The sequence below is a fragment of the Crocuta crocuta genome, unplaced genomic scaffold (genome assembly GCF_008692635.1).
Source record: "Crocuta crocuta isolate KB4526 unplaced genomic scaffold, BGI_CrCroc_1.0 scaffold154, whole genome shotgun sequence".
NCBI classification, from domain to species: Eukaryota; Metazoa; Chordata; class Mammalia; order Carnivora; family Hyaenidae; genus Crocuta; species Crocuta crocuta.
The window spans coordinates 4,937,344-4,947,469 of record NW_027530545.1 but is presented as its reverse complement, the minus strand read 5'-3'; positions in this window follow the sequence as shown (position 1 = coordinate 4,947,469).

Below are 10,126 nucleotides of genomic sequence, written 5' to 3'. Positions count from 1 at the left end.
TGTGTCTCCCTCTCTCTTTGACCCTACCCTGCTCAGCTGTCTCTCTCTCTCAGAAATAAATAAAACAGTAAAAGAGAGAGAGAGAGAGAGAGAGAGTTTTTTTGTTCATATAGGTTAGGGCCAAATTATTAAAGTTACTTTGTAACAATTATTAGTTTCTAGATTTTCTCAGAATATTTGCCTTTTTATCAGCCTACCCTTAATCTGAGGAACTATATTATACTACAGGAGTACAAGATACTGTATTTCTTTTGTCCCATATAAATGTTTTCTCACTAGTTTTGCTTCTGGGTTGTTTTGGTTTAGAAAAAAAGAGTTGTAATCCTGTCTCCTTTGGAAATACCTCTTCCAACTTTGCTCCTTCTTTTTCACTTTGCTGGGTCCCATGGTTGCTAACTGCATGCTTAGGTCACATAATGCAAATCATTCCCTTAATGGCTATAGATTTCACATGGAGAACTCAGACATATGTTTCCCATTTTTCTCCCTTTTATGCCGCATACTTGTGCTGAATAGTTTTATTGGTAATGGGGGAGATGCCAGAATATTTACAGGATCATGGTCATGGGAGTGTGCTGTTATTTGGACTATGTCTGGATAATGCCAACATAATCAATCAAAACGGAAACATTTGGTCAGTTAAGCATTTTTTAAATGATTAGCATAAGGCTAACAGCTTTGAATATTTAACTACCTTACACTTATTTTGAGGCGATACAGAAACAAATTTAGCAGAGTACCCTGTAAACACTTCTACTTTTAAAAAAATAAGGGACACTTGTTGGAATTTTGTGTAGTCGCAATATCCCTCAGGGGTCCACATCTAGTTTTGCCGCTGCTATTCTGAAAGAGACACAAAGAGATCACTTAACCATGCAGCGATTCAGCTTCCTCCTTTTTTAAAATGAGCATGGCTCAATCCTATCTTTTTTAGACATCACTGGGAATATAATGAAAGCTATCAACCCCCCTCCTCAGTAAATACATATATGAACTTTGCAAAAGACTTTGAAATAATATAATAACTGCAAACGCAAGATCTTCCACACAACTCTAAGGGTTTTGCTAAGAACTCTTTGGACAGATGATCTTTAAACACTTGTTTGGTTTGAAATGTTATGATTCCAGGAATTTTCCTTTCCAAAGATGAAGGACTGGTCCAGCCTTACCCGTTCTTCCATAAGTTCTCTGGGTGCCCATTACGTAGGAGTTGTGGATATGCTGAAACATTAGATCTTCTTCCCATATTAGCAATGCTTCTGTATTCATTGGCTTCTATTAGTGAAGGGGACTCTTAAACAATCAGGATATATTTTAGTTCTTGCTAACAACCATCCAGGAGTGACTGACAAGCACCACCTTCTGGAGAAAATGTGTACTTAAATGTCAAAGTTGATGATCCCTGACATAGCTACGCTGTTCTCAGGTGCCCAGAACTAAATCCCTTCCCTGCCTCCAGCACCAGTTTACCCCCATATTTCTAGAGAAATTCTCATGCCCCCTCATTAAAACCAATGGCGAATCTATATTTTGTCTCTGGGAGTTTTGAAAATGAAGTCTGAAAATTAATTCTGCCCATTGGAAGAGTTCTACTTTTCATTAGAAATGTCACAGCAAAATTTCAGATCATGTTAAGACATTGGGCTACTGTTCAGATTAGAAGCTTTATGCAGAATGACTTACGTACGACTTACTCAAATGTTGGTGAAGTAGCTTAAAGTGCTTCCCTAGACTAAATGGGGAAGGATTAAGAAAAGAACACATAGTCTTGGTCTATGTAACAATGATGAATTAATGCAAACAATGCTCCATTCTAGCCCCATGCATAATGGAGCATCAAAAGAGTATTTGGTTTAGAAGATTTGCTTTAAACATAAAAAATATATCTTTTGGTAAATAGTTAAACTTGCTTTTTCATGTGCATGGTATCTTTTCACACGTTTTGAATTTAATTGCAAAGTGCAAGATTTCTAAATAACAGAATTGCCAGAAAACTGAACCATCCATGAATATCTTTATTATAACTCATAAAACTTAATTTTCTATTATGATTCTTATAAAACCCCTTTTGTCTCAATTTTTTTCTCTGCTTTCCTAGGGTCAGACTAATGCTGATGTGAAACCATTTGTCTTATAGGAATTCCTAAGAGAGTTCTGTAAGTTTGTTCTGTTGCCAAATTGACAGCCCCTTATCCTATTTACATCTTTTTGTTTTTGATCCAGACAAGCAAGAATGATTATGTTTCCTGAGAAATTAAATTCTTTAAAGCTCATTCACAACACATCTTAGAAAAGTTTTGAGAGTTGAATCAGCAAGTAGAATATTCCATCAGGCCTATCATATCCCAGAACTGGGGTGGTTTTCCAAGGAGATAAATTGAGGACAATAAAGTTTACTGTGGAGGAGTTGCAGAAATGAACCCTTGGAAATATAGACTCTGAACATATTAATGTACTTCTCCTGGCATTTTTAATGAGAAAGTAGGCATTGATTGTTTATTCCCAGACAAAATTCCTATGTCCTATACCTAAAAATCCTCAGCCTGCCAAGTGCTTTGCTCTTCCCAAGGGGCTATTAGTTATTCTGTAGAATTATATTTGTTTTTTTAGCTTACCTTCCAGATGGACATATGCATCATTTCATTAAAGCCAAATGTGGCTTATGAAATTTGAGAATAATAATTAATCATGCCAACAAGGGGACTTGAGTGAGGCTGATGGAGGGCATTTTCAGAAAAATCAATAATAAAAGTAGAAGTGGCTACCATTTTGAGGGGTACTTACTCTATTCCAAGCATTGTTATGTATGAATGTATCTTAAATACATTTTGTACAGTAAATATTATTGTTCCCATTTTAAAAATGGAGAGATGAGGCCCTGAGAGCTATTAAGTGATCCAACCTGAATGCAAGTCTGTCCAGTTTAGAGTCTGTATACTTTCCATTCTGCAACACTGACTCTTGAAGTTAAGTATTCAGACAAGGTCATCTTAAAGTCTTACTAAACTGCATGGGTTCTCTATAACTGATAACTGTAAAGGATTATTAGAATTCTACATAGTTCATCCATTAATAATATTTTGTCTTTAAGTAATATGCCTTTTTAGTAGATGGCAAATACCTTTTAATCAGTACTATTTGTCAACAACCTCAGATTCTGGGGTTTTTTTTTTAGCTGAAATATCATAAGCATAAACACACACTAAGACGTGACTCATTGTATCCTTAGGAGCTACCTTTTGAAGAAATACAGTGACAAAAAGGGAATCCTAAGTGCAACTAAACTGACAGGGTCTCATGCATAGACCATGAAAATAACAAAGCAAAGGCTGATAAACCAGTCCAAGCCAGAGCATTGGTTCAAGACAATGAAAGCAATGATAGAGATATTTTAAGTCATTTCAGAGAAAGGAAAATGCCTTACATCTATTGGGAAGGTAACCTCTGGCAGAAAGAAATCCCTACCATACTCCTGTCATCATGCACCCGGGAGAAGTGTTGATTATTACTTCAGGGCAAATTGTGGAGGTTGTATTGTTTTAAAATAGAGACCCGGCCAAAGAGAAGGAAATCGGCAGCATGCCAACAGCCAGTCTAGCACTGGGTGCTCCTGAGAAGAAACAGATGTAAACACAAAAAATTGTTCAGATTTGCCAGCAGAACCGATCAGTCCATCAGCCAGCAGTCAAGATCTAGAAAATAACCAGAAATGCTTTCCTATAAACAAAATGAACTGGGAAAAGGGATGGGAAATTAACATCTATGTTTGAAACTGCTGAAAAAGAGGAGAAGACATGCTACACATTCACGCAGAACAAAGACACATGTCACCAAGACGCAGCATGGTGAATTCTGCAGAGGGGCCAGGTGCAATGCCCTTCTGTGATGGGATTTGGGGGTGGGACCATACAGACTTGAAGGACAGAGTGTGTGAAACTAATAGGCATCGGTGCCAGCATCATTCACACACTTCATCACAAACAATGAGGAAATTTTACTGAAATGCATCCGTGGGAATGGCCTGTGAAACCTCAGTGTGCCTGTTTCCAAGTGAAGAACACAGAATGTTCACTAGCTACAACACAAAATACATTTTTTGTTGGGATATTTCATGCTAGAACATTGTAGGTTTCAGTCTCAAGTTTACTGCTCAAAGACCGCCTTAGGTGTTTTGCTTTGGTTCTAACTACGTGTTCAGAACTGCCAGGATTCCAGTGGAGCCTTGGTTAAGTGAGAAAAAGATGAACATGCCTTTTTTACTCACTGCTTAAAATTCAAAAGAAGAATTATTTGATAAAGTTAAACAGCAGCATTAAAGAGCACTTTAAAAAGATGTTATAACTAATAAAACTGGATTACTCTGTGACCTATCTCAGCATGTGTCATACACAAAAGAAACATCCCAATACGTACTGGAAAGTAATTGGAAACACAGGGAAGTCTCATGAGGAGAGAGCAAAGAGGTCTGCCATTCACAATACAAAACCAAAACTTCCTAAAAATTCTTTCTCAAGAGTTCACAGAGCAGAATTGATGCCCTAAGTAGTTTTCCCCACACACAATCAGACTTCCTTTCACTCCATTGAGCTGGTGCCGGCTCTTCTCTCCCCGTCTTCCCCTAATGCTTTCTCACACACTTACACCCACGACCAAGAATAGTTAATTATTCTTTATAATGAAATGGCATATGATTCCTAATGGAAATTAGTTTAGTCTTTTCAGTTATGTCAGTTTTGCAATAGTCCTTTACACGAGATTTAACAACACAAGGCCAAGAAGAACATGACCCCTTTTGGTGGAAGGACATTATGAATATGCATTTATTAGTGACTTTTTTTGTCTTTGTCATATAAAGACTTAACCAAATTCTTAGAGAGGTCTTGGCATTTTTTTCCAGTAATCTTTAAATTATCAATTACTACTTAATATATCCTTCATTCTGATTCATTCTGAATCTTCGAATCAAACCTTTAGCTAGATACACTCGATTCACATAGATTAAATCTTCTGGCATATCTTCTGATATAAAATTATTATGTGCCCTTTCTAAAAGCACTCTCTCTCATTGTAGAAACTTTAGTTACAGTAAGAGATGATGGAAGACCCCTGATAAGAGCCCAGATTATCAGGTTTTCAATTCAATGCTGGTCTCTATTTAGAATTAGCTGAGAAGAGATGTTGGTGACAGAAAGGGTAGAGGAATGGATCATAAAATCACATATGGTAGACATTTGAAAGGGAAAACATGAGTGAAATAGGTAAGTGTGCCTTCTCAGACTTGCTTGCTTCACATCATTTTCTGGCCCTTCCCTCCTCTGCTGTCTACATAGGGAGGCTCCCTCCATAGGGCTGGACTTCTCAACCTCTCTCACCTGCTGGTTAATGGCCAATGTAAGTCATTGGTGGAAAGCTGGAGAATAGAAGGAAGAGAGACACTGGAGCATGTTTCCTACCACCACTGATTTCATTCAGGCAACAAGTCATTTGGTGGCTGAACTTGACCAGAACTAACAAGAGGGCTTTGGTCATCTCGATTCACCCTATTTTGAGTGAATATGTGCATGTTTTGCTAATTTGATTATGGAGTACTGCTGCCCCTGATCCTTCAAGGAGTGTGGCATAATCTATGATATGTGCATCATACTACCTTTATCAAATATGAAAAATCATGAGGTCTGAAACTTACCTGTTCTAAGAAGTTTCAGGTAAGGGACTGTAGACATGTAGTTCGCAAATTTTGTGTGAACTCGAATTCACACAAAGAACAGAAATGTAATGGGACATAAATTTTCCTGTTGTCTTGGATTTTCAGAGATAAAAATACAGTAGCCTAAAGCAGACGCTAAACCACCTATGCAGGACACACTAGGAGACTGTAATAGTTATTTTGCCAAGATTAGCCTCTCATTCACCTGCAGGCTATAGAAGATATGGCGAAGAATTCATTTGGGGGCTAAAGGGCTTAATGAGAAGACTTTAAAGGGATAACTATTGGTGTAATGGACATTCATCCTTCCCCACTCATGAAGTGCATCAGGGGCACTTAACCCTTCATATCAATCCAAGTGAGGGAGGGCTTCAGGGGGAACTCTGAGAGAATCTGATCTATGAACACATAGAAGAAGTGAGGACTGGAATTTGACTCTTTCCCAGAAGAATGTCAGGGACCCTGGATGGCTCAGTCAGCTAAGCGTCCAACTCTTGATCTCAACTCAGGTCTTGATCTCAGGGTCATGAGTTCAAGCCCCACATTGGGCCCCATGCTGGGCATGAAGCCTACTTAAAAAAAAAAAGAAGAAGAATATTAATGAACAAGGCTATATCTGGAGTTTCTTCTTTTTGTTGGTAGAGGGAAGGGACAGATTTGAGGTAAGACAAGCCTATACCTTCACACTTGAAGGGTAAAGAAAAAATTTTCTTGTGGTCCAGATGCAAAACTTTGGGAAGGGCATCCTTGAGAGGGACTCTGAGGGGTGAGGAGACCTGTGGAAGAGAGAAGGGCCATTCGAAGTCTGAAGGCTGCCAGCAGGTAAGAGGATGGGTCATAAAAATACCCAGGTGAAACTCATCTTTGAATATCATTGCATCTAGAGGTCTCCAGTGAAACTCTTCTGTCACATAAGTCCCTTTATAATCCTACACACTTTAACTGACCCTAGAAGATAGGAGATAAACATGGAGTATTGTAGCAAGGATATCAAAGAGAGACTGAATGTGTGTGTGTGTGTGTGTGTGTGTGTGTGTGTGTGTGGTCTTTTTTTTTTTTCAACTCTCCTAGCTTAAAGGAGGGCCAAATAAGGCAGACGCTTAAAACTGAAGGCAAGGATAAAGCAATATTGCTCTGGTTTAGGCATTTTCACACTAGAAGCAAGAAAAGACTACTCATGTCAAGGCAGGCATGTGAGTAAGTGATAAATCCCATAGGCCCCCTCTACTCAGTGTATGTGGAGGCTGCCTGCAGCTCTGTGTTGAGGAAGATCATGAGCCGTGACCAGTGGGAAGCCATGCGATGAGCACCCGGGCTCAGAAGCTGGTAGTAGAGGCAAATATGCCATATACCTGTCATCTGTAGTTTAGGGAATGGTGAAAATGGGCTTGGTATTCTCTCTCTGCCCTGTGAAAGCCTTTTGAATGAGTATGGGAAAGGGGCTAACACATAGTAGGCATTCAGTAAATTTTTGTTGAATGAAAATAACATGACCAGTGGAACAAATCTATGTACCTTGTATTCTAGAGGATTCTTTGCACATCTGACCACAAGCTTTTGATATATCAATTTAATAGCCATCACTAACAATAGTATGACAAGCATAAAGGCCAGACAGGTCCTGTTGAGTAGAGACACATGTTTCCCCAGACAAGACTCTCTAGAGGAGGTATCACTGAAGGACAATTACTAACTTCCTGACCATGATTTACCTATAAAGCTGGCCCTGTGATTTACCAATAAGACTGGCCTAATATTTAGACAGTCTCTAAGACAAGGCAATCAAGGTTGGTTCTTAGAATAGAAGCATGTGTCGTGGTTGAATTTCCTTAAAATCTCTTCCTTGAGGCACCTGGCTGGCTCAGTAAGTAGAGCATATGACTTTTGATCTTGGGGTCATGAATGCAAGCCTCATGTTAGGTGTGGAGACTACTTAAACAAACAAACAAAAAACAAACAAACAAATACCTTCAGCTTTTATGGCTACTACCAGCTTACTTTTGGGGGCTTGGAAGCCTCCATCCTCTATACACTGATGGACCAGTGCCCTTAGCATTGTTAGAATTACCTAAAGGGACACTTTCCTTCCCTCTAATCCATCCTTCCCCAGTCATCACATTTATTTCCCTGAAATACTGCACTGTCCATATTTCTTCCTGCTTAAAAAGTATTCAATAGCTGTTCATTGCTTAGCAAATATAAATCCAAAACTCTTTGGCAGTTATTCAAAAGTCCCTATGGATGATATTGGCTCAACCTACTTTTCCACTCTGAACTTCTGATCCTCCTGTCCTGTTCAGGTATAAGTCATTCAACACTCCCTGAGTATTTCTTATGCCTCTCCTTTCTTTTCTTGGTTCACAATTTTCCTGCTACCAGAAGTATGCTGCCTCCTTCCACTTGTCCATCCACCCATCGTTTGAAGCCGGTCTCCTTCATGACACTTTTCACACCCAAGCCTACTGTGGCATCCACAAATCAGAAATTAGATCTCCTTTAGTTAGTGTCATGTTTTTAATAGAAATGATCACATATTGTATTATAATTTAATAGGAAAATGGCCAAGATCTCTACTAAAATTTTTCTTCTTAAAGGCATAAGCCATGTTTTATTTTTCTTTATACAGTTTCTTATACTTGGTGCAAAAAGGATTGCATGTAGATTAATGATTAAATATTGTAAGAATAACTTAATATTTAGATGCTAAACATGTTTTAGAATTAGAGGTAGTTATTGCACGATATTATGAATGCAGTAACACTTTCTATTGTCTCTTTTAAATGGTTAGTGTTATGTTGCTGAAACTTCACATCAATAAAATTTTTTAAAAAGAATGAATTGATTGAATGAATTATTTTACCCTCCTAGCATTTGGCTGACAAATTAGAATCAGTTCTTTCTCTCTGCTTCAATTTTAGAGAAGAGAGCAATATAAACATGTAATTGTATTTCCGTATCAGCAGTATGAATATGCTCTCTAACTAATTTCTCCCAATTTCTCTATCTTCTCCACCTTTGCAGAGCGGTGTCTTCCAGGACCCCACAGCCTCTGATCTCGTGTGAATATATGGGATTATTCTCTATATTCCCCATCTCCAACCTGACTAAAACAAGCCTCATTGACCTCAGACAATCTGTGGGAGAAGCTCACCATCTAACATAAAAATGGAGAATAGATTTGAGGGTAACTGCATCTTTCCTTAGTTTGAAAGAAAGTTAATCCCAGAATTTATAGACAAAGTATGTTCCCTTAGCTACAAGTACAAATCACTGTCAATTATACATCCTCCTCAACAGAAATGCATTCCGAGAATATTTTATCTTTTAAAGCAAAAGACATTTTAAATGACATTTAAACACAATATTTAATATGGTCTAAACAAAGAATTTGAGTAGAGCCATTTCATCAGCAATGACATTTCAGCCACCATGAATGATTCTCCTTCAAATGTTGATGGGATTGATAAACCCATGGTTTCTACCTTCAGTTTCTCCCCTTCCAATATGCCCTGCAAAATGTCACCAGATTTATCTATCTCACACACTCCCATATCCAGAAACATTACTATCCACTCATTACTTACTTTAAAAAGCTCTAACTCCTTAGGTCAACCGTTGCTAATGTTGGCTGCACATTGGTGGATTTTTTACATATGCTTGAACCATCTGAATTAGAACTGGTACACAATGAGGCCCAGGTGTAGGTATTCCTTTTAAGGTTCTTCAGGTGATTCTAATGTACAACTGGTGTCAAGAACCACCATCTTGGATAACCTTTCAGGAGCTTTCAATTGGAAATGGCTGGGGCAGAAGTGTAGGGATGTAGGATAAGAAATGAGCAAGCAAGAAAAAGACCAGTCACCATTGAAGAGAATTGAGCCTATAGAGAGGTTTCTTGCAGATGCCGTGATTATGAAGCAGATAGAGTTTTTACTCTGTGCGGACAAGTAGAAAATGAGCCTCACGCTAGCGCTTGCCAGTTACAGTCCCTTCTCCAGCTCTCTTTTATATCGGATTCTGGCAAAAGTACCAGCAATGCAGCTGCCTGCAGGTTCTCAGTGTGTCCAGGCCACTCCTTCATTCTGTCCAACCCCTGCCCTTTTCCTAGGGGATTGGATCTCTGGCAGGCACAAATGCAAGAGTGAGGCTTTATTGGCTGATAATTTTTCTCCTGCATAAAGATAAACAGGGCAACAGTGTTTTATCTGTTGGAACTACTCAACAGACTCTTTCTTCCCAGGGGCAGGATTAGGTAAAGTTTGTGTCACATAGTTTACCTGCCATGATCTCTGTCCCAAAGTGGAATGGAGAATCTTGAAGGATATAAATGACACACTTGCAATGGCAGACACATCTGGTGCCCCCAACTCCTTTTAGGAGGCATTCATGTCTAGGCTTTGCTACAAGACCTAGGGTGGG